This window comes from Leucoraja erinacea, chromosome 18 (genome assembly GCF_028641065.1).
Source record: "Leucoraja erinacea ecotype New England chromosome 18, Leri_hhj_1, whole genome shotgun sequence".
Classification (NCBI taxonomy): Eukaryota; Metazoa; Chordata; class Chondrichthyes; order Rajiformes; family Rajidae; genus Leucoraja; species Leucoraja erinaceus.
The window spans coordinates 29,504,573-29,528,856 of NC_073394.1; the positions used below are offsets into that span (position 1 = coordinate 29,504,573).

A 24,284-nucleotide genomic window follows, 5' to 3' on the forward strand; every position below is an offset into this window, starting at 1 on the left:
AGTAAACTTGCATTAATTGACTTGAATTCTCTTTGCATTCTACTCGAAACTAACAGTCCCACCCAGTTTTGTGTCATCGGCAAACATAGAACTATTACATTTGGTTCCTTCATACAAATCATTGATATATACTCTCAACAGGCACTGCACGCACCCAAGCACTGATCCCCTCCCACTGGAATCTGCCTTAACACTGAGAAAGATCCTATTCCCCCTTTCCTGTCTGTCAAACAGTTTTCAATCTTTGCTATTATATTACACTCCAATCTCGTCCTCTTTAATTCTGCACATCAACCTATTATGTGGCAATATATCAAAGGCACTCTGAATATTCAAATACGCGCCAAGAACTAGTTATTCCTTCTCGATTCTACCAGTTAAATCCTCAAAAAAAACTCCAGTAGATTTTAGACTTTGGACATACAATATGGAAACATGTTCTTCGGCCCACTGAGTCCGTACCGACCAGCGATCACCCCGTACACTGGCACTATTTACACACTAGGAACAATGTGTAATTTACAGAAGCCTACAACCTACACATTTTTTGGAGTGTGGGAGGAATTTGGAGCACCTGGAGAAACCCCATAGGGTCTAGGGGAGAACATACAAACTCCGTACAGACAGCAACCGTAGTCAGGATCAGACCCAGGTGTCTGGGGCTGTAAGGCAGCAACTCTATCACTGTGCCACCTGTGCAGCTCTCGTTTAAAAATCGTTTTATTTCATAAAGGACTTAAGCTGATCTATCCTTTTGATATTTTCTAGATATTTTCTCGATATCTTGTTATCAGGTTTTTTATAGTAGATTCATCTAACCAGTGGCAGACTGGGTCTAAAAATATTGGTTGCTAGGAGACAAAGGGGCCCCACTTCATCAGGGGCCCACTTAATATAGGGGGCCCACTTCATCAGGGGCCCACTTGCCATCGGGCAAGCTGACACCCTGGCCAGTCTGCCACTGCATCCAACCCTGTCGACTATGCTGTTGACTGCCACACCATTACTCACTCCCTTCAGTTCATTTGCCCCCCAGAAGGTGAATTATTGCTGAATAACACCCTCATGATTTTCAGTGAGGCATTGAAAATATTATTTCTTCAAAGCATTTTAAAGATTCACTCCAAGTCTAACAATAGCCACAGCATGGAACTTCCAATCATCCCAACCTTAATCCCCTTTCATCCACCCTCAAGCTTACACCAACCTGGGTAAGAATTCAACTAGACACTACCTGATCTGTATTTCCCAAAACTGAATCTGGGACCAAAGGGGAAGCCACTGAAAGCAATTCTAACACCTGAACAACAATGGTCTACACCCCATCACATACATCCCCGTTGATTTCTGCACCCTCCCCCTCTCTGCAATGTAAAACATGGTTTGTCTTTTTTCAGTTCAGTCATTGACCCTTAAACATTAACTGTTTCCCTCTCCACAGATGCTGCCTGTCCTACTGACTATCTCCAGCATTTCTTCCTTTCATTTCCTGAAATGTTAACTATGTTTCTCTCTCCACAGATCCTGCCTGTCCTATTGAATATCTCCAGCATCTCCTTATATGTCAGATTTTCTGTATCTACAGTTTTGCTTTTCTTTGTTCCATCATCTATTATGATTTGGATAATACATGTTGTATTTTTCCCAAAAGCCTTTTACTCTCTAAACACGGAACTCAAAACCAAATGCAGCATATCAAATGAAGTCTGACCAGAATTCTGCACAATGGAGGAATCACTTACTCATTTTTGAATTGCAGTCCCCAGTCAACTAACAATGAGTTCATAAGATCATCTCTGATTTTAGGAGTTCTCCATATTGAATTATCCTTTGCAGATTTAGTAAAGTGTTTCTTGGCTCATCTGGACAAGGTTCTTGCAAACGCACCCACCCAGCACACTAATGACTTTCTCAAAATATGTTTAATCAGGCATGACCTACTCTTCTCAATCCATGCTGACTTACTTTGACCAGTTGGCACCTCTTTGATCATTCAGTCATCTGGGAGTAGAAGTGGGAGCAGATCCGGACCGTAATGGCCGTGAGCCCGAGGCTGAGCCCGGCAATCTTTTTGCCTGCTTCTGCTGCTGTTGGTGGTGAGACATTGCGTCGAGCCATGGTCTTGGGCAGGTCCCACTTTGGCCATCAGTTACGCGACAGGCCGGTGGCGCGTGAAGATTTAATTTGCTACAAAATTTTAGAGCGTCGCGCAATACCACGCACAACTTCTCAATGGGACCGACCCCGCGTGGCCACACAATGCCCGTGCGCCTCAACGTGATGACGAGGTTGCGTAATTTGCGTGCCAAAGACACGCAAGTGGGACAGGGCCTTTAAACAGGTCAACGGCACACAAGTGAGCTTTGAGAGATTTTGGTGCATTCACCGACGGGTGAGAGTCCTCCATTGACCTGAATGTAAATCTGATTTTAAAGCTATTGGGCTATGCTGGCAGTTCTGCAAGAGAATTCCGCAGGATTGGAGGAAGGTCAACATCACTCCACTCTTTAAGAAGGGTTCAACCACCAACCCAGCGAATTATCGTCCTGTTTCACTAACAAGTATTTGCTGCAAATTGCTGGAGCATATCATTGATAGTGATCTGATGCGTCACGTGAGCAAACAAAATATTCTGGCCGACAACCAACATGCATTTAGGAGGCATAGATCATGTGAGTCTCAGCTTATCCTGACGACAAATGACCTGGCCAAGCACCTTGACAGTAACGTCGTCATGGATTTAGTTGTGCTGGACTTTTCTAAAGCATTTGATGTCATCCCACACCAGAGACTGCTTCGGAAGCTTAACTTCTATGGTATTCATTCCAACACGAAACGATGGATTTCCAGTTTCCTGACAAAACGTCTTCAGCGTGCGTGTGTGAATGGAAAGAGCTCCAATTGGCATCCAGTGTTGAGTGGTACACCGCAGGGCACAGTACTTGGCCCACACCTATTTTTGCTTTACATAAATGACATCCATGAAAGAGTCGCAAGTACGACCAGACTATTCGCTGATGATTGTTTGCTGTACCGTCCAATTAAGTCAACTGATGATGAAGATGCTCTCCAAAAGGATCTTGATACTATGGTCGAGTGGTCACAACAATGGGGCAGCGCAGTTCCACCCTTCCAAATGTGAAACCATGCGTGTCACCAGAAAGAGGAATCCAGGCGTCACATCCTACAACATACTTGGTGTCACCCTTGTAGAATCCAAACAAACCAAGTATCTTGGCATCAAATTGCAGAATGATCTGCATTGGAATGGTCAGACTCATCATGCAACAGTGAAAGCAACAGGTGTCCTAAACTTTCTGAGGCGCAACTTTCATCATTGTTCAACTTCTGTCAAGGAGAAGCTGTATTTCACCCTCGTTAGACCTCATTTGGACTACGCAGTTGCAGCTTGGGACCCATACACAAATAAAAACATTTCATCCATCGAACGTGTCCAAAGACAGGCCACTCGATTTGTTACTAACACCTATGAGAGAGAAGCGAGTGTCACCAAACTTCTGAATTCTCTGGGGTGGAACCCTCTCCAAGACAGACGTGAAGCTCACTGTTTGACCTGTTCTTACAAAATGTTAAATGGTCAACTAGACATAGATCACAAGACCTATACCAACCCCAAACCAATTAGGACCAGACGAGGGCATTCGATCCAATTTGTGATCCCAGCTACAAAGACAGATGTATACAGCAATTTGTTCTTCCCACGCACAATTAAAGCATAGAATAATCTCCACCCAACTATAGTTACCCAGCCAGATGCAACTAAATTTAAAGTAGCTCTTTCTTCCCAATAACCCTTTCTGGCTTAATGCCTCCCTTCACCAACTCCAGTATAAATTCCAGTTGGAATATTTTGGAGGACAAAGTAACCAAGAACCAAGAAGGCTTACGCATGGCTCATGGTATCACTCATTTATTGATGGAGTTTGCTTTTCTCACTTTAGGTGTGGAATACCACTGGCATTCCATCACTGTCCCCACTTCTATCGAGTAGGATGGATATATTGCACCATGGAAGGAGATCACGTGTATTCATGGCAAGGATTCACCACTTCGATTATTCCACATTCCAGTTACCGTGGCACGGTGGCACTGCAGTAGAGTTGCTGCCTTGCAGTGCCAGAGACCTGGGTTCAATCCTGACTAGGGCTGCTCATGAGTTTTCCCCGGGTGCCCAAGTATCCTCCCACACTCCAAAGAGATAGAGGGTTGTAGGTTTGAGGCCTTCAGAAGATAGGTGTTAAGATGGCCCAATATTTGCAAGCAGAATTAGAACATAGAACAAAGAACACTACAGCAATGAAACAAGACCTTCGACCCACCATAGCCATGTGGAATATGATGCCAATGTTGAACTAATCTCCTCTGCCTGCATGCGATCCATATCCCTGCATATCCATGCGCTAGTCTAAAAGCCTCTTAAACGCCACTATCATAATTCATGAAATGGATGAGAAAGTGGGATAGCATAGTGTGAACAGGCAATCGATGGTCAGCGCAGATTCAGAGGGCCGAAGGGCCAGTTTCCTCCTGAATATATAAACAAAAATGCATCTAGATTAGTATTCTTGTTGCTTGGAAGATTAAAGTGCAAATCTTGAGTTGACAGAAGTACAAAACAATGACTCTGAATATTATCAGTATAATCAGCTCTTCTCATCAGTTTTCTAGTTAGAATATTCCAACCATGAGTTTTGGCACCAGTCGACATCGGGAATGATGCATTGTTTCAGATTCAATAATTCAACCAAACACTGGCACAAGTGGAACTGCATTCCCCAGAAACATTCCACATAAATCAAGCTTTCACTGAAATCAGAATTTCTGAGAACAGTGGATGTTCTTTGTGTTGTTCCATTTATAGAAATCAGATATTATTTCCTCATTGTTGCAATACAAGAGTTGCATTTTTTGGAATGGGTAACAGCGTCCAGGTTAAATTGACACTGGTTAATTAGCTGTATGTACTGTTCATAAAGCTGGTGAAATGTTTCAGTCGGCATTAAATGCCACCTTCTCCAGTGAAAGTAATTGAGAAAGGTCACATCATGTGAACCAGACCTCTCTCTGTGGGCTACATCTGCTTTGGGATAGCAACCAACGTAATAAGGACAACTCGCATCACCGCTCATCCTCTTTGCTTACTTTGACCAGTTGGCACCTCTTTGATTGTAGGTTAGAGGCCTTTCGAAGATAGGTGTTAAGATGGCCCAATATTTACGAGCAGAATTAGAACATAGAACAAAGAACACCACAGCAATGTAACAAGACCTTCTACCCACCATAGCCATGTGCAACATGATGCCAAGTTGAACTTCACCTCACCTATCAAGCAGAAGATACAAAACTGGAAAGTGCAGACAACCAGATTTGGGACAGCTTCCTCACCATTGATTTCAGATTCTTGAATGGACCTCACTTACTAAAGATATACTCTCAATCTTCCAATCAATCTCATTGCAGGCCTTGCACTTTTTTTAAATTTGTACTTTAATAGCTGTACCATTGTATTCTGCCCTCAGTTTCCATTCCCTTGTTGCACAACCTGTTATATTCATGGATGAAAAGCACAAAGTACTGGAGTAACTCAGTGCAGCATCTCTGGAAGACATGGACAGGTGATGTTCGGGTTGGGACTCTTTATCAGTCTGATTGTGGAAGAGAGGAGAAAGCTGGAAAAGAGGTGGAGATGGAACAGACCCTGGCAAATGATAGATGTATAGACACAAAATGCTGAACTTAGCAGGACAGGCAGCATCTCTGGAGAGAAGGAATGGGTGATGTTTCTCTCCAGAGATGCTGCCTGTCCTGCTGAGTTACTCCAGCATTTTGTGTCTATCTTCGGTTTAAACCAGCATCTGCAGTTCCTTCTTACACAAGTGATAGATGGATACAGGTGAGGGGGGGTTTTATTGGCGGATGGGTGCCTAGGGGGACAAAGGATGTCAGCTACAGAGAAAAATGTAAAGCCAGAAGAATGGTTATAGGTGGAAGGTGATGGGTGGGGGAGGGGGAGAGTGGCAGTATAGTAGGGAAATGGGTGTGAACCAGGGTGGGATGAAGGAAAGAGAAAAGGGTAAAGGGGGTGGGTGGGAAGGTTGTTATATAAAACTGGAGAATTCACTGTTTGTACCGTTGGGTTGTAAGGTATCCAATGTGGTGCTGTTTCTGCAGTTTGCAAGTGGCTTCACTCTCGCAATGGAAGTGGCCCCGGACAGAAAGGTCAGCCTGGGAATGGGAAGGGGCATTAAAACGGTGAGCTAACCGGGCGATCCAGCAGGCCTAGGCATGCTCATGTATGGTTTGATTGTACTCATGTTTGGTATAATTGGCTTGGACCGCACACTAAACAAAGTTTTCATCGCATCTCAGTACAAGTGACACTAATAAACAAATACCAATGCAAAAATTATATTACATTTGACTGATTTGGAAATGGTTTGATTCAATGTAATTATATGCACGTTGTTATCCTTTCATTCCAGGACGTAGTACAACTTCAGAATTCTCTGCCCAAATATACAGTGGACAGTGGTTAAGAGGTTTATACATATTTTAGTTTTTAAGATTTAGATTTTTTAAATTTTAGAGATACAGGCCCTTCGGCCGACCAAGTTCGCAGAGACCAGCGATTCGCTCACACTGACATTATCCTTCTTCTTCTTCTTCTTCTTCTTCTTCTTGTGTATGGCGTGCACAGCCTAAAGTTATAGATCAGGGTAGACATCTAGGCCAGGACAGCATCAGTTACTGGGTGGATGGCTTTGATGCCACCAGGGAAAAGCTTCAGTGAGCAGTCATTTACAGAGTGCGGGATGGTCTGGTCTGGATGTCCACAGTTGCAAGCAGGGCTTGCACAACCCTATGTGCACAAACAACGTTATCCTACACACTAGGGCCAATTTATAATTCTACTAAGTCAATTAACCTATAAACCTGTATGCCACTGCAGAGCAGGCATGAGGAACCAAATGGGCTATTCCTGCTCCTTTCTTTTATAAAGTTTTATGTACAGTGGAAGAAAGTGGAAAGTTGGCATCTTCCACTGGAAACTTCACATTTTGGGATAGAGTGTGATCCAATGCTTTTCTCCGCCAGGGAAGTGAATGGAGCAAGACTTGGTCTACTGGAATGTTCCTGAATGGTTCAAGAAGCAAGATATCCTTCACCTAAGTTTTATGTACTGGGAATTCACATGGCTCTCTCTTACTTCTTAGCGGCAGAACAGTGTGTGCTTTCAGAGGGTCCTAAGGATTGGTAGAATAATAATCATTTAATATTAATATTTACAAGAACCTGCAGAAAGAACATGGCTAGTTTGCCTTTTTAGTTTCTGTGAGAAAGTCAGACCACTTTATTGCTAGGTATCCATTTACAATCCACTTTGACTTCTTCAGCTGAGACCATGATCACATAATTATCCTGATTAAGTCACATGTCAACAACAACACTATATAATTACAACTGTTGTTCCACACAGGGAGTACTAACTAGACAGCAGAATCATCCCTTCAATAGATCCACTGCATTTTCATCATTCACGAACTCAGCTACGCACTAGCTGTGACCTTCCTTTCATAATCTGTTGGCTTGCATGTTGCTACATAAGTTACTTCCTTTTATAATCGGCTCAAATATTTTCTTTCCTTTTGCAACTGCCAAGTTAACCAGTTAAATGTCAGCTTGCTTGAGTGGATAGCACTTGCATCTTGGATGTGTGTTTGCATATCTTTACAGGGCTGGGGAGATGCAGCATCATCTATCAATTAAGACATCAAACTGAGCACCAATTTGGGCAGTTGTTCAAGATCCTGTGGCATTACTTGAATGTACATTTTCGTATCTTCCATCCAATTCTTTTTTCCGGTCACATTATATTAATATATTTTTTAACTTTCTTTTAACATGCCTTATAGTTTCACGTTAAAAGAAAAAGAAAATATCTTGGTTCCCTCCTTCATTATACAAACTATTCCAATTAAGCACAATCCTGTTTCTATAATATAAAATGCTGGAGTAACTCAGAGGGTCAGGCAACATCGCTGACGAAATGGAATAGGTGATGTTTTGTGTTGAGACCCTTCTTCAGAGGCTATAAATTCCCTCTACATCCGTTTCCATCCCATTCAATCACTGATCATTTTCTGTTTGACTCTCCCTCACAATGCATGTATCAACACAAACTTCAACCTCAATGTAGTCTGCATTTTACTTCTACCTCCAGCTTTTAACCTCATCCTTCAAGATTCTGCAGATTCACTTATTTTACCTTTACTTTCAGCTTGCATTATGGTGGAGATGTCAGGTCCAATGACGTATTGATGACTGGTCAAATTTAGCAAGTTTCGAACCTCCGTTGCCTCCATTTTGGTGGCAAAAACAGGAAAGCAGACTATTATCTAAATGGTGGCCGACTAGGAAAAGGGGAGATGCAGCGAGACCTGGGTGTCATGGTACACCAGTCATTGAAAGTAGGCATGCAGGTGCAGCAGGCAGTGAAGAAAGCGAATGGTATGTTAGCTTTCATAGCAAAAGGATTTGAGTATAGGAGCAGGGAGGTTCTACTGCAGTTGTACAGGGTCTTGGTGAGACCACACCTGGAGTATTGCGTACAGTTTTGGTCTCCAAATCTGAGGAAGGACATTATTGCCATAGAGGGAGTGCAGAGAAGGTTCACCAGACTGATTCCTGGGATGTCAGGACTGTCTTATGAAGAAAGACTGGATAGACTTGGTTTATACTCTCTAGAATTTAGGAGATTGAGAGGGGATCTTATAGAAACTTACAAAATTCTTAAGGGTTGGACAGGCTAGATGCAGGAAGATTGTTCCCGATGTTGGGGAAGTCCAGGACAAGGGGTCACAGCTTAAGGATAAGGGGGAAATCCTTTAAAACCGAAATGAGAAGAACTTTTTTCACACAGAGAGTGGTGAATCTCTGGAACTCTCTGCCACAGAGAGTAGTCGAGGCCAGTTCATTGGCTATATTTAAGAGGGAGTTAGATGTGGCCCTTGTGGCTAAGGGGATCAGGGGGTATGGAGAGAAGGCAGGTACGGGATACCGAGTTGGATGATCAGCCATGATCATATTGAATGGCGGTGCAGGCTCGAAGGGCCGAATGGCCTACTCCTGCACCTAATTTCTATGTTTCTATGTTGCCCCACACACGTAGCCTGCTTCCTGATCCCTTCACAGTCAAATCTTTCCAGAGGCAGCGCACCACTAATCCTTGAATAGTTCCTTTTGAAAATGCTGGCTGTCATTTCCACTTAATATCTGGGTAATTAAGATCACCCATAATTAGCGAGCTCAATTTCTCCTCCAGTTGATTAATTCTACGTCAGCCTCTTCCTCTGTGCCCAGTGGGAATACAACAATTCCCGGTCATTAACGTTGCCCCCTTGTAGTCACAAATTTCCATATGGACAGCAACTTTCCTTTCATTTGTGATTTGGTTATTTTTGATTACAGTCAAATAGTACCGTAAAAAATGGTAGAATCAATAATTTGCTTCAGCGCAGATGGAGGCCATTCAGCCCATCGTTGTGGCTGTTAGAGGAATCCCATCAGACCCATTCCTCCATTCTTTCCTCTCAGACATGTAAATGATTTTCCCCTCAAGCATCAATCCAATTCCCTTTTGAAAGCCAAGTCTCACCAAGTCTCTTTCCATCACCCCAATAGGCAGAGAATTTCTAATTATAGCTACTCTACATAACAAAATTATGTCTGACAAACCCCCATCCATCCCCCTCTCCACACGCTTGTATCTTTTGCTCAGAGGTTTTAACTCATGTCCCCTGGGCCTTGAACCATCTGCTCATAGGGAAAGCTTCCTTCCATTTGCTTTGTCCATCTAGTCGTGATTTTATACCCCTCGGTCTTCTCTCACTTTATGAGAAGCTTTTTGAAGTTTAACTTTATAGCAGAAATCCCTCAAGTCTGGAACCATTCAGTAAATCTTATTGTCATCCAGTCCAAGACATTCACATTAATACTGCCCTGTGCCAAGACTTGGATTCAATACTTCAGTCACAGCTTAAACTAACGTTTTGTAAGGTTTAATACAATAGGTAGCTTTACTCAAGATACCTTATCCCTTTCTTTCACATGTACCCCAAGGTCCCTCTGTCCCTTTATTACATGGAGAAAGAACAGTGCTATTTGGTTTTCGCATATTACCATAATACCCAATGTCCAATTTATTTCCTCACACCTAAAAATAATTAAAACTCCTGTGATACACAACCATAAGCAAATGGTCAAAACCTGACCCTGACCCCGACCCTGACCGCTACACTGAAAATGTTGTTTTTTGTTGTTCAGACTGGGGTCTCCAAGGGAGTGGTGCTACAGTGCATTCAGAAAGTATTCACACCCTTTCACATTTTGTTACGTTACAGCTTTATTCCAAAATGGATTAAATACTTCTTTTTTTTTTAAATCATCAATCTATATACAATACCCCATAATAAAAAAAGCAGAAACGGAAGTTTAGAAATTTTTGCAAAGTAATTAACAAGAAATAACTGAAATATCACATTTACATAAGTATTCAGACCCTTTACTCAGTACTACCTATGGCAGCGATTACAGCCTCAAGTCTTCTTCGGTATGACACTACGAGCTTGGCACACCTGTATTTGGGTAATTTCTCCCATTCTTCTCTGCAGATCCTCTCAAGCTATGTCAGGTTGGATGGGGAATGTCAAGGCACACCTATTTTCAGGTCCCTCCAGAGATGTTCGATCGGGTTCAAGTGTGGGCTCTGGCTGGGCCACTCAAGGACATTCACAGACTTGTCACGAAGCCACTCCTGCGTTGTCTTGGCTGTGTGCTTAGGGTCGTTGTCCTATTGGAAGGTGAACCTCTACCTCAGTCTGAGTTCCAGAACGCTCTGGAGCAGGTTTTCATCGAGGATCTCTCTCTGCACTTTGCTCTATTCATCCTTCCCTTGATCCTGACTAATCTCCCAGTCCATGCCACTGAAAAATATCCCCACAGCATGATGCTGCCACCACCATGCTTCACCGGAGGTATGGTATTGGCCAGGTGATAAGCGATGCCTGATTTCCTCCAGACGTGACACTTGGACATTCAGGCCAAAGAGTTCAATCTTGGTTTCATCAGACCAAAGAATCTTGTTTCTTATGCCTTTTGACAAACTCCAAGTGGGCTGTCATGTGCCTTTTACTGATGAGTGCACTGTCAACTGTGGGACCTTATACTGACAGGTGTGTGCCTTTCCAAATCATGTTCAATCAATTTAATTTACCACTGGTGGACTCCAATCAAGTTGTAGAAACATCTCAAGGATAATCAGTGGAAACAGGATGAACCCAAGCTCAATGTTGAGTGTCATAGCAAATGGTCTGAATACTGTGATATCTCAGTTATTTATTTTTTAATTATTTTGCAATAATTTCTAAATACCTATTTCCCCATTTTATTCTGAGGTATTGTGTGTAGATTGATGATTAAAAAAAAGAATTTAATCCATTTTTAAATAAGGCTGTAATGTAACAAAATGTGGAAAAAGTGAAGGGGTCTTTTCTGAATGCACTGTATAGTGGGAAAAGGCAAATTACACTAGTTAGATGGGAACCAGGGAGAGGGGATTGGAGCGGCTGTTTTTGGTAAATTGTTTAAAAGCCAGTTGGTCAGAATTCAGGACCAACATGTTCCTGTGAGGGAGCAAGGCAAGGTAAGGTTAAAAAAAAAAACCTTGGATGAAGATGGATGTGGAAAACTTTGTGAAAAGGAAAATAGAACCCGTTGTAAGGTTTAGGCAGCTGAAATTGGACAGACTTCTTGAAGAATATAAAAGAAGCAGCAAAGACCTTAAACGGGGATCCAGGTGGGCTAAAAGTGCTCATGAAAGGCCCTTGGCGAGTGGGATAAAGGTACATACCAAAGCATTTTATACGTACGTTACATGACAAACAGGAGGATAGCTAGAGAAAGGGTAGGACCACTCGGAGGAGGGAATTTACGCCTGGAGTCAGAGGGCAAGGTACTAAATGAATACTTGGCATCGGTATTCACCAAGGAAACCAACATGGTGGATAATGAGAGGTATGTTGATACTCTAGGGCTTTGAGATCAAGAAGGAGGAGGTGTTGGGTTTCTTTAAAAACATTAAGGTGGATAAATGCGACAATGAATGTGAACTTGAACATGAAGTCCCAGGGACCTGCTGAGATCTATCTACTGTTACTGAAAGAGACAAGGTAAGAGATTGCAGGGGCCTCAACAGAGATCTTTGTATCCTTGCTAGCCTCAGGCAAGGCCCCAGGGGACTGGGGAACTGCCAATGTTGTTCCTTTGCTTAAGAAGGGCAATAACAATAACCCAGCAAGTTATAGGATGGTGAGCCTTACATCAGTTATAGGAAAATTATTGGTGAAGATTCTTAGGGGTAGAATTTACTTGCATTTGGATAAGCATGAACTAATTTGGGATAGTCAACATGGTTTTGTTGGAGAGATCATGTCTTACCAACCTGATTGAGTTTTTGAGGAGGTGATGAAAATGTTTAATGATAGTTGAGCAATGAAAGCTGTTAATATGGATATTCGTAAATCTCTCACGGTGTCGTGGAGACAGAAAGCTATACAACAAGGAACAAGCCCTTTGGCCCAGGTCATCCATGCTGACAAGTGTTCTAATTGCTATATTTGCCCAGACTTAGCCCGTATCCCTCCATACCTGCCTTATCCATGTACCTATCCAAATGTCTTTTAAATGTCATAATTGTTCCTGCCTCGGCCAGTCGCTCAGGTACCTCGTTCCAGGTATCGATCACACCCTCAGGCCCCTTTCAAATCTTTCTTCTCCTAATTTAAACCTATACCCTTTAGTTTTAGACTCCCTGAGAAAAAGATTTTGCTATTCATTTTATTTGCGCCTGTCATGATTTTATAAACCTCCATACGTTCACCCCTCAGCCACCTATGCTGCAGGAAAAAAAGACCCAGTCCAACAAGCCTCACCTTATAACTCAAACACACCAGATCTAGTAACATCCTAGTAAATCTTTTTTGCATCCTTTCCAATAAAATGACATCCTTCTGAGCGTTAGCCGACCAGAATTGCACACATCTCTGGAGAAAAGGAATAGGTGACGTTTTGAGTCGAGACCCTTCTTCTGGGCAAATCCATATGCCTAGTCTGTAGAAGGATCCTGACCTTAAACATCACCCATCCTCTGGCTCCAGAGATGCTCCAGCATTTTGTGTCTTTGCCCATCCAAAAGTCTCTTAAATGCCACTATCGTATCTGCCTCCACCTGCACCCCCGGCAGCGGTTTCCAGCCGCTTAAGGCCCTCTGTAAAATGGTGATGGTCTAGAGGAGGACAAGCGGTTAGTGGAGACATACGAGCTATATTCAGCAAGTTGGAAACATGGCTGGTTGGAGTTGTTCCATGGAACTGCTCAGTGAAGAAACTTGCAGAAGTATGTGTGGTCAGCTGCAGCTAAACATGCAGAATGTACAAGGAAAACTGGTGGGATAATGTCCTGTGATCACAGTTACAAAGGATACCAAATGTGATTTTGCTCCAGACCACAATTGAAGCAGGAATGGAGAGGACATTTCCAACTAGAATTAAATATAATTATTGCACAGTAATAATAACAGTAATTGGCGACTATGGCATAACATTTAAGCGTTCAACAAATACAGAATGGAAAAGGAATGTGCATTACAAAAGCAAAATACATATAAAAGCCATAAGCAGATAGAAAGGAATGCATCAATTTTACAATCCGCGCGACTAAATTGCATGGTTTCTGGGCTGTTGCTAACCAAGTGTCCATGCTAGAACGCACGATTCATGCTGCTGTATACTCCAGCTCTCCAAGACCCTGCCACCCCTCTCCCCACCACGCCACACAGGCATTTGCGCTACGCACCTTCCCTAATCTAGGGTCCTCTTTTCCTCTACCTCACTGCAAAGATTGGACTTTGTCTCTGGAACTGTTGTGCCACAATGCCGAGAACTATATTCTGTACACAGTATCTTTCCCTTCGCTCTATCTATTGTATTTAAGTTTGGCTCTATTGTATTTACGTATAGTACTATCTGATTTGATCATGTAGCATGCAAAAGAAAGATTTTGACTGTATCTCGGTGCACATGACAATAATAAACCTAAAACTGAACCCAGATGCAAGCTAGTCAAAAAGGTAAACACCCATGGAATCCGAATGAGAAGGGCAAAATGAATCCAGCGGCAAGAATCCAAAGGTATTAGTTAATGGCTCAGCAATCTGTACCTCGGTTTTTGTACCATCGATTAAAGCCTAAATGTCAGGGCTTGTCGAAGAAGTTTGCATTGACACACAAAATGATTAATAGTGAGGAGAAAAAATTGGGGAAGGATGATGTTGATGAGAATTTGGGAAAAAGTTAATACAAAATACAAAGACCTGTGAGATAAAGCATTTGGGAGGGGATGGAAAACGACAGTGGGACGCACGATGAATGGGAAGAGTGTGGAAAAACAGAGGGACCTTGGATTGTGTGTCAGCTGATTCTGAAAGATGACACTGCAGGTCAATGTGTGATTAAAAAGGCATGCGTGCTTCCCTTTACGTTTGAGGGCGTAATAAATAACAGCAGGGGAGTTATGCTTGAACTATGTGCAATACTAGTCAGGTCAGGACTTAAATGCTGTCTATAGTTTCCATTACATGAAAGATGTGACTGCACCGGGTGAAGAAGAGATTTATGTAAGTGTTGCTGTGGTTGGATAAGCTTAGTGTTGCTTTGTTTAGAAGGGAGCAGGCTGAGGGAGATAGAATTTTGAAGTATAAGATTACAGGATGGAAGGGGGTCCAGATGGAGTATCTAGAAACAATCTATTTCCTTTACTGTAGGGGTCAAAACCAGGGACATATATTTAAAGTAATTGGTGGATGGGTGAGGTAGGATATGAGGAAAATTAGTTCACCCGAAGGGAAATGGAGGTCTGGAACTCATTGTCTTACAATGTTGTCGATTCAGAAGGCTTCTTCACATTCAGTTAATACTGGACATGAAGAGCAATAACCCACACGACGATGGATCCAATACTGGGGGTGATATTAGGCCAGGTAAACTTTTTTAGACCAATAGGCAAAATGGCCGCTGTCTGTGGTGTGAAGATTCTGTGAATCTATGAGATATAAGGATAAACAAAAATGAACAAAATATGTGACAACCATAAAAATAGATAAATTGAGATAAATATAAACAGAATGAGAGCAGAACAGTGGAGGATACAGAGAGAAAGAAACAGATAATGGGAGGTATGAACAATGTCACAGGAGATCATTTATCTATAATACATAAAATCTTATACACTTTCTGCCTGTAAAGCATTACTTCCTTCCGCCTCCTTTTCAATTCAATATTTACCTTTATTCCTGTGACCACATTAGCGTGGGATCAGTCTCTGTGTCGTCAGTGGTTATGCGGCCAACTTTTGTATTGGTCTCCAAGCTCTCCAGCTGAACCAAAGAGCACTTTTATGATAGGTAATGCATTTACTAATTTGCTGCAGGTTTTATGATTTCCCTATTGTCTCTTCAAAAATATTTCACTGGTTCCATGGGAGCGTATGAATGAGGTGCAGGAGTGTAGACCACTCGGACTCTCAACCCTACTATTTAATAAGCACATTTCTGATTGGAGTGTGCTCTCAACTCCGTATTATAGACCACTTGCAACAGCCTACCACCCTTTGCTTATAAATCAAGTACTTTTCTGCTTTAAAAATATTCAATAACTCTGATTCTATCATCTCTTGAGGGTGAACGTTCTCATGAAACTTTGAGGGAAATAAATCTTAATCTTTTCAGAAAACCATGCTGATTTTGCCCGATTTTCATTTTATTACTAGATTCCCTGCTATGATAATGTAGAAGGGTTTTCAGAAAAGTTTCGACCTGAAACGTTGCCTTCCATGTCCTCCAGAGATGCTGTCTGACCCATTGACTCCAGCTCTTTAATATCTGGTGAACTGGTCAGAATTTCCTGCTTTCTGTCTCTTTTTGGATAAAGAAGTTACATTTGCAATTAAACCTTCTTCAGATCTGAAGAAATCTGGAAATTTAAAATAAGATAGCAATTTTTTCACACCATTTATTTTAAAGTGCTGGGTTAAAGTCCATCAAATCTGGAGGACTTGTTCGCCGAAAGCTATACTGTTTCATACCGTTTCTCTTCATATCAAAGTTATTCTGAGTTCCATCCTTTCTGCCAATTCCCGATTTACAGCTATTCTGTGGTCTTACTTGTGTTTTCCTACTGTGAGTAATAATGCAAAGATATCTGTATCATTTATCAACTCTTTTTATATTTTGAATACTCATAATAATGTCTGAGGTTCAGGTGAGACCTGATAGCAGTATATAAAGTTTTGAGAGACATAGATAGGATAAACGGTCAGAGCCTTTCTCTCAGGGTGCAAATATCAAAGGCTAGATGGCACAGCTTTAAGTTGAAAGGGGCAAAGATTAAAGGAGATGTGCGGTGCATGTGTTTTACACAGAAGGTTGTGGATGCCTAGAATGTGCTGCCAGGGATGGTGATGTAGGCAGATATGATAATGGTGTATAAGAAGCTTTTAGATAGGCACATAGATGTGCAGGGATTGGAGGGATATGGATCATGTGGAGGCAGATAAAATTAGTGTATCTTGGCATTATGTTCGGCACAGATATTTTGGGCTGAAAAGCCTGTTCCTGTGCTGTATTTTACTAGGTTTGATTCTCTATATTCTAATAACCATGTGTATTGCTGGGTCTTGCTGACTTATTTTAATATGCTCCTTTCAACTTAATACTTTCTGTATTATCATTTCTAGCTCTTTATCCTTTTGATCTCTTGATTTGTGTCTTTTGGTAAAGTGCTCAGACTTGTTACATTTAGGGCCAGTATATAACTGCTACTTTCTGTTGCTATCAAATCATAAATAATTCCCAGGAATAACAGGTATATTGAGGGATTTCAATGTGAAATTATATTAATTGAAGTTTCACTTGAAGTTATCTTGTTTGTTTTATATTTCATAACACATTCCTAATGGTAGTCATTTTAATTTTCGTCAAAAGTCTAAATCAGACACTGTCAGATTGATATCCTATTAACTACTTCCCTCATTTTAGTTGCAACCGATTTTATAGAAATTTAACCAACATCTCACTTTGTTAAAAGGAATGGGTGACATTTCGGGTGGAAACCCATCTTCAGCCTGTCCCGCTGAGTGACTCGAGCATTTTGTGTCTATCGTCGGTGTACAACCAGCATCTGCAGTTCCTTCCTATACTACTCACTTAGTTAATTCTTTTTTTTTTAAAAATATCTACGGAAACTCTGATAATATGTTTTTAGTTCAGTTTAGTTCAGTTTAGAGATACAGCCTGAAAACAGGCCCTTCGAAAACCAACATTAATTCAACATTACACTAATTCTATGTTATCCCAGTTTTGCATCCTACACACTTGAGGCAATTTCCAGAAACGGCAATTTATAGAAACCACTAACGCTTCAGTCCTGGCCGCTGATGAATGTTCACCCGACGCCGATGATCCAGCTTCGCGGCAGAGGGCCTGAGAACATCGAGTTGGCTGAGGAGGCCACATATAGACCTCGTCCTCGGGTGGACTATGAGAGGGAGAACTGGATATTTTTAGTGCCTTCCCTCACAGTGAATTCTGCTGTGGGGGGACGTTTCATGTTGATTTCTATAGTGTACTGTTCTGTGTCTTTTTTTCTTTTTTCTCTTTTTTGTTTTGTATGGATATATTGACATTTGGTCTGTTCTATTAATTTAATCAAACTCTGTAAAGCACTTTGATTCAAATACTGGTTTTGTTGAAAAGTGCTATATAAATAAAGATTATTATTATTATTATTACAAATCTGCTCATCTTTGGAATGTGGGATGAAACCGGAGCACCCGGCGAAATCCACGCGGTCACAGGCAGAACATGCAAACTCAGTACAGACAACACCCACATTCAGGATCAAACCCAGTCTCTGGTGCTGTAAGGCAGAAACTCTACCGCTACGCCACTGTGATGCATAGCTTTTTCTCATACTTTCCTTAATCTTATAATGGTTGTTTGCTGTGTCTTGCATTCCACACAATTTTCTGCCCAGCTATTTATCCGCACAATTAGATGCTTTTCTTTACGTTTGATATTATCTTTAAGATTTTTAGTTAACCCATGAAGGGGTGCTTCCTCCTCTTGGATTTTCTTTTTCTCATTAAAATTATCATGAAACACTTCCCACCATCTTGAGCATGTGAACAATCCTGTATAAAATGCAAAATATTTCTATATTTCGGACCAATTAATAACATTACAAAATAAATCCAGTAGACAAAATTCCCATGACAAAATGTATTGCCATAAAATTGAGGTTGATTCAGAGTATTATGAATCTAATTTGCTTTCATCTTATTAAACTCTACTGTATCTGGGATTTGATCCAGGACCTTGGGTAAGTTATGGTAAGTTATGGAAATTACAATGGTTCTGGGGATTCCAGGTCACTTCAAGCCAAATTGCCAACTTTCCCCAGAGATCCAGCTTGTGCATCCAGCCCCACACCATCTTCCCTGTCAAAGGGGGATTTCAGCACAAACCTGGAAGGTGTCGGGGTCAATTATCTGAGGGTGTTCCCAGTTGTACTTGATTTTACACCTTTAGCCTGATAATGCCCCATGACATTTAAACAATTAGTCATAGTCATACAGCATGGAAACAGGACCCTCGGCCCAACTGCCCTCGCCGGCCAATCTGTCTCATCTACACTGGTTCCACCTGCCTGCGTTTGGTCCATATCCCTCTACACCTATCCTATCCATGTACCCGTCTAAATGTTTCTTAAACATTGCAATAGTACCTGCCACAACTACCTCCTCCAGAAGCTTGTTCCATATACCCATGGCCCTTTCTGTAAAAAAGATACCCCTCAGTTTCCTATTAAATCTGTTCCCCCTCACCTTACACCTATGTCCACTGGTTCTCGATTCCTCTGGACAAAAGTGTGCATTTACCTGATCTATTCTACTCATGATTTTATACTCTTCTATAAGAACACCCCTCATCCTCCTGTGCTGCAAGGAATAGAGTCTGAGCCTGCTCAGCCTCTCCCTACAGCTTAGGCCCTGGTAACATACTCATAATTCTTCCCTGCACCCTTCCCAGCTTGACAATTCTGTACTTTTTCTTAACTCATCACAGGTCACGTTGCACCGGACCCCCAAGGATAAGAACTCGGGCATTACTGAAGGCTGCCATTTTTATCCCCACGGCAGTAGCGATTGCATCGTAAAAGGTCACTTGTTTGATGTGAAGTTTTTTGGCACTTCCTTGGAGGTACATAAATGTGATTCATGCGTACTCTTTTTCTCTTTTATAAAGGTTAAATGCCTTGCTGTTGTAGGGAAGCATATCTTTTGGCACTTTAGAATGATGCCATGGGAAGCACATTTGTACAGATATGACTAGATCTCCAATGATGATGCATTCTGGATTCATCTGCTCAAGGCCATCTCCCACAAGGCATTTTGGAATCCATCCTTAGTTACATTTGCAGGGTGACTGAGCCAGGATTGTTGTCCATTTAATTTCCCACCACTGAATGTGACTGAAAACTGACGGTGATATCAGTTGCTCTTACAATGACACCGTGCTGTTCTCCTGCAATGAGGTGAGAGGCAGCAAAACGTGAGATGTTGAAATGCCATTCCCTGTTTTCCAAATGTATCGATGTTTTTTCTGCTGATAAAGGCTTGAGACAATTCCTGAAGAATCATCCAGAAATAAACTACTCCTACTCAGAAAAGGCTTGTGGCAAATTGAAGAAATAATATTTTAAAATGGACATCTCTCTTTAGAAAAATTACAGGGCATTAATATTTTAAAAGCACCCTTTGATCCATTTGTAAGTACATAGTGTAAGTCAATAGGAGAGAAGGAATGGGTGATGTTTCTGCAGTTCTTTCCGATACATAAATCAATAACTTACTTATTATAGTACAGGATAGATCATTTGATAACTTTAATGTTAAGAATGATTAGGGTGATCCCAAAACTGTAATGTTTACACCTGTAATCTTTGGGACACAAAAATGCTGGAGTAACTCATTGAGTAAGACACCATCTCTGGAGAACCTACCGATATTCTCCAGCGATGATGCCTGACCAGCTGAGTTACTCCAACACTTGGTGCCTTTTTTGGTAATCCAGAATCTGCAGTTCCTTATGCCCCCATTATAATTTGGGGGTGGTTTAATCTTGAAAGATTAGAATTATTTCTGGGAATAAAGAACAAAAACTGTGAAAACATTTCTGGACCATTCCTGCAGTGTGTGAGTGAGAGATTTAATATTGTTCATCCCTGTCTGGCGAAAAATGAAACGGGGAAGGCGGCTCAACCGTGGCTAATGAGGAAAATCAAGGAAAGTGTTAAATTGCTGGAGTAACTCAGTGGGTCAGACAGCATCTCTGGAGCAAAATGATAGATAACATTTTGGGTCGGGACCCATACATACATACTCAAACTGACCTTTTTATCCTGGGCATCCTCCATTGCGAGAGTGAGGCCACATGCAAATTGGAGGAACAGCGCCTCATATTTCGCTCGGATAGCTTACACCCCAGCGGTAAGAACATTGTATTCTCTAATTTTAAATAACTTAATCTCATACACACCTCCCCTCCCGCCTCCCTCCTTGCTGCCTTCCTCCTTCCTTGTCGTTTTACCAGTTCCACTGTTCTCCATGTTGTAGTTCTTGTGATCACACCTTCACTGGCCAACAGTGGGCCCACCAGGACACCACCCTGCCTGAGGTCATTTGTGTAGGAAAGAACTGCAGGTGCTGATTTAAATCGAAAGTAGAAACAAAATGCTAGAGTAACTCAGCGGGACAGGCAGCATCTCAGGAGAGAAGGAATGGGCGACATTTTGGGTCGAGACCCTTCTTCAGACCCGATGAGGTAATTTGTGGCTGGCTTGATTGGTCCTGATGTAGCTTAACTTGGCTTCAGTAGGGATTCTGGAGATTTTATTAAATCATTTAAAAATATGTATTTTTCTTAATTTATATTTGTTTCTATTTTTTTTAATTATTTGTATTTTATTAATATGTTTATATATTATTATTTTATTTATTTCTATATTTTTTATTTATATTTTAATTTTAATTGATTTTTTGTTTTTTAATTTGTTTTTTGTTATTATTTTTCATAATTTTTATATTCTGTTACTTTAAATTTTTATATCAGTGTAAACCCGCTGCATCTATCTATCTACTATCTGGAATGTTTTTGTATTTATGTTTCAGTATGAGTGTGTATATGTAGCATATGTATGTCTATATGCATCTATTTGTTGTATCTGTCTATCTGATGTGTGTATGTATGTGATGTATCTGTGTGTGTATGTGTATATATGTGTGTATATGTATGTATGCGTATGCATGTGTGTATGTATGTTACCTATGCATCTATGTATGCTTGTATGTATGCATGAATGTGTATGTGTGTGTATATGTTTGTGTGTGTGTATATATATATATATATATATATATATATGTATAATGTATGTCTATGTATGCATGATGTATGTATGCGTGTGTATGTAAGCATGTATGTATTTGTATATATATGCATGTTTGTTTTTTGTATGTATATGTGATGTGTGTATGTATGTGATGTTTCTGTATGTGTATGTATGTGTGTATATATAATGTATGTGTGTATGATGTATGTATGCGTATGCATGTGTGTATGTATGTTACCTATGCATCTATGTATGTTTGTATGTATGTGTGTATGCATGATGCATATGTGTATGGATGTGTTTGTGTATATATATGTATAATGTATGTCTATGTATGCATGATGTATGTATGCGTGTGTATGTAAGTATGTACGTATTTGTATATATTGCTGGAGAGAAGTTGCAGGGCGGCGCTGCCCCTTTAAGGCAGTGCGGTGCGGCGCGGACTCTGCCTTTAATCTGTGCCCGGAGCTGGAGTGGAGGGGCTGACGTCACTGTATGAGGGCGCCTGGCGCTGATTGGTTGGCAATGACGGCATGGTGCATACTTCAGGCCAGCTCGCTGCTGCTGCTTATGTTGCACCTTCCCCTCAGCTATTCCTCATGGGCAACTCGCACACAGACAATCCGACAACAACAGCAACACCAGCTTGCGCCAGCCTGCACTGCTTTTTCAAATAATTCCCTTTTTTTTCTCTCTTGCATTTCTTTCTCCCTTCATTTCTTTGTAAATTCTAGGAGCATCTCCCATTGATCGCCCGAGCCGCAATTGCAAGGCTTGTGCGTGGAAAATTAAGAGGGGAGCTCCCGGAAGTAAAGAAGGTGAGTCTTGGGGAAATGGGGGAAAAATATGATTCGCTGAAGAAGCGTGTCTTTTGCTGTCTTGGTCAGTCCACTTGGGCTGTGCGGTCAGGTTGTGGCAGATTTGCATCTTAATGCCCTGTTCCATTTTTTTTCTTCTGGAAAGGGGAATGCTATTGCAAAGCATGCTGTGCAATCTTGCATGATGGTGCAACCTGCAGCGATGCAAGCTCGCTCATCCTTGAAGGTTGTAAAGGTTGACTATCCGCTGTGTGGCCGGAGGATGGGATGGGATAGGACGGGGCGCAGAGATCGCTCAAGGAGGGTCTAACCAGCATCTCCTTGTGTCAGGACAATGTTGGCAATAACGCAACGACGTTGTCTCCATGCAGAATAAGACGATGCTGGATTTCCGTGCATTTTTCAGTTCTGTCGTTGCATGCACTACTGTCAAATTGACGCCCAGAATTAACCAGGTTGCGGGAGACGGGGTTTAAATTGGTGCAGTGGCGGACGGGCTTCATTTGCAAAGGACGCTCCTCCTCTTGGGTACTTGGGCGCGTTAAAGCCCATCGCCGCCCTGCAAATGGAAACCTTACTGATGACTGTCTTTCAATTTAAAGGACAGGTTTTGGGGAAGCTATTTTGGTAGCTAGGCGTCCGCGTTTTCCAAAATAAATATACAAGCCTTTGTTTTATGCTTAAAGGTTTGTCTAAACCTGTAATGTAGTGTCTGTTACCTCAAAGGGGATTAGGTTGAATAGGTAACTGGCCCGTGTGGTCGCAAGTAAAGAGAGGACACCGATGTTTATTTATTAAACAGGCGATGTCTTTGGATGGAAGTGATTGTTTAGTCAACGATGAGGACGTCGAAGGCACTTGTAATGCTGTAGATTCTCATACATCTCTCCCGTGTTGTTAGGACCTCCGAGTTCTGTGGTCTCAAATCGATAAATCAAAGTAATATATAATATATTTGATTCTTCACTAGCCCACCCTCCTTTTTCTGAAAACAAAAACAATTCTGGTTGTTGGATCAATATTAAGTGATGGGTTCGATTGAACAGGGTACTGAATATATTAAACATGAATTCCCTGGCATTTTTTTCGCTGCGAACTAGTGCTTCTGACGAGTTTGCTTTCACCGCACAACAGATAACAACCGGCAAAGAAATACAGCTGTTCCTTTATTTGCTGTCATCACACTATCTGTTATTTCTGGTCTCCATCTTTCACAGTCATACGAAGAACTTAGAAAGCCTAATGAATGCAAACAAGCTGAGGTAACACCCCAAATATACCTGGCCTGACAGATGGCAATTATATTTTCATATTATGATTTATGGAAATGTTTTTTAAAATTTAAAGCTGTACTCCACATGAGAAATGGGCAATTAATTAGGAGATTGTTTGTTTGAATTTGTTTTGTAATATCTGGTGTCCAATGAATTTAACAGAGAATAGTAGTCTGATAAATACAATTAGTTACTTGATGGTTGTCATGGACATGATGGGATGAGTGGCCTGTTATGGTGTGGGAACAAACTGCAGATGCTGATTTAAACCGAAGATAGGCACAAAATATTGGAGTAACTCAGCGGGACAGGCAGCATCTCTGGTGAGAATGAATGGGTGATGTTTCGGGTCGAGACTGAAGAACCAGTCTGAAGATGGGTCTCGACTCAATGTCACCCATTCCTTCTCTCCAGAGATGCTGCCTGTCCCGCTGAGTTACTCCAGTTTTTTTGTGTCTATCTGTTACTGTGCTTCATGACTCTAACACTAATTCACACATCAACAACAGACACATTCAAGACCAGAGTGAGGTAAATCATGTGTAGGAAGGAACAGCAGATGCTGGTTTAAACTGAAGATAGGCACAAAAATAGGCACGCTGGAGTAA

At 41.5% G+C, this 24,284-nt stretch overlaps 1 protein-coding gene across 1 annotated transcript in view; it reads left to right on the forward strand.

Annotated features, from left to right (window-relative positions):
- The first annotated feature begins 21,916 nt into the window (after positions 1 to 21,916).
- Positions 21,917 to 24,284, forward strand: part of LOC129705859 (dual specificity protein phosphatase 8-like) — a 197,157-nt gene continuing 194,789 nt past the window's right edge. Inside the window, exon 1 of the mRNA XM_055649704.1 lies at positions 21,917 to 22,402. The gene's annotated coding sequence lies outside the window, so the exon portion shown is untranslated. The remainder of the gene's footprint in view (positions 22,403 to 24,284) is intronic.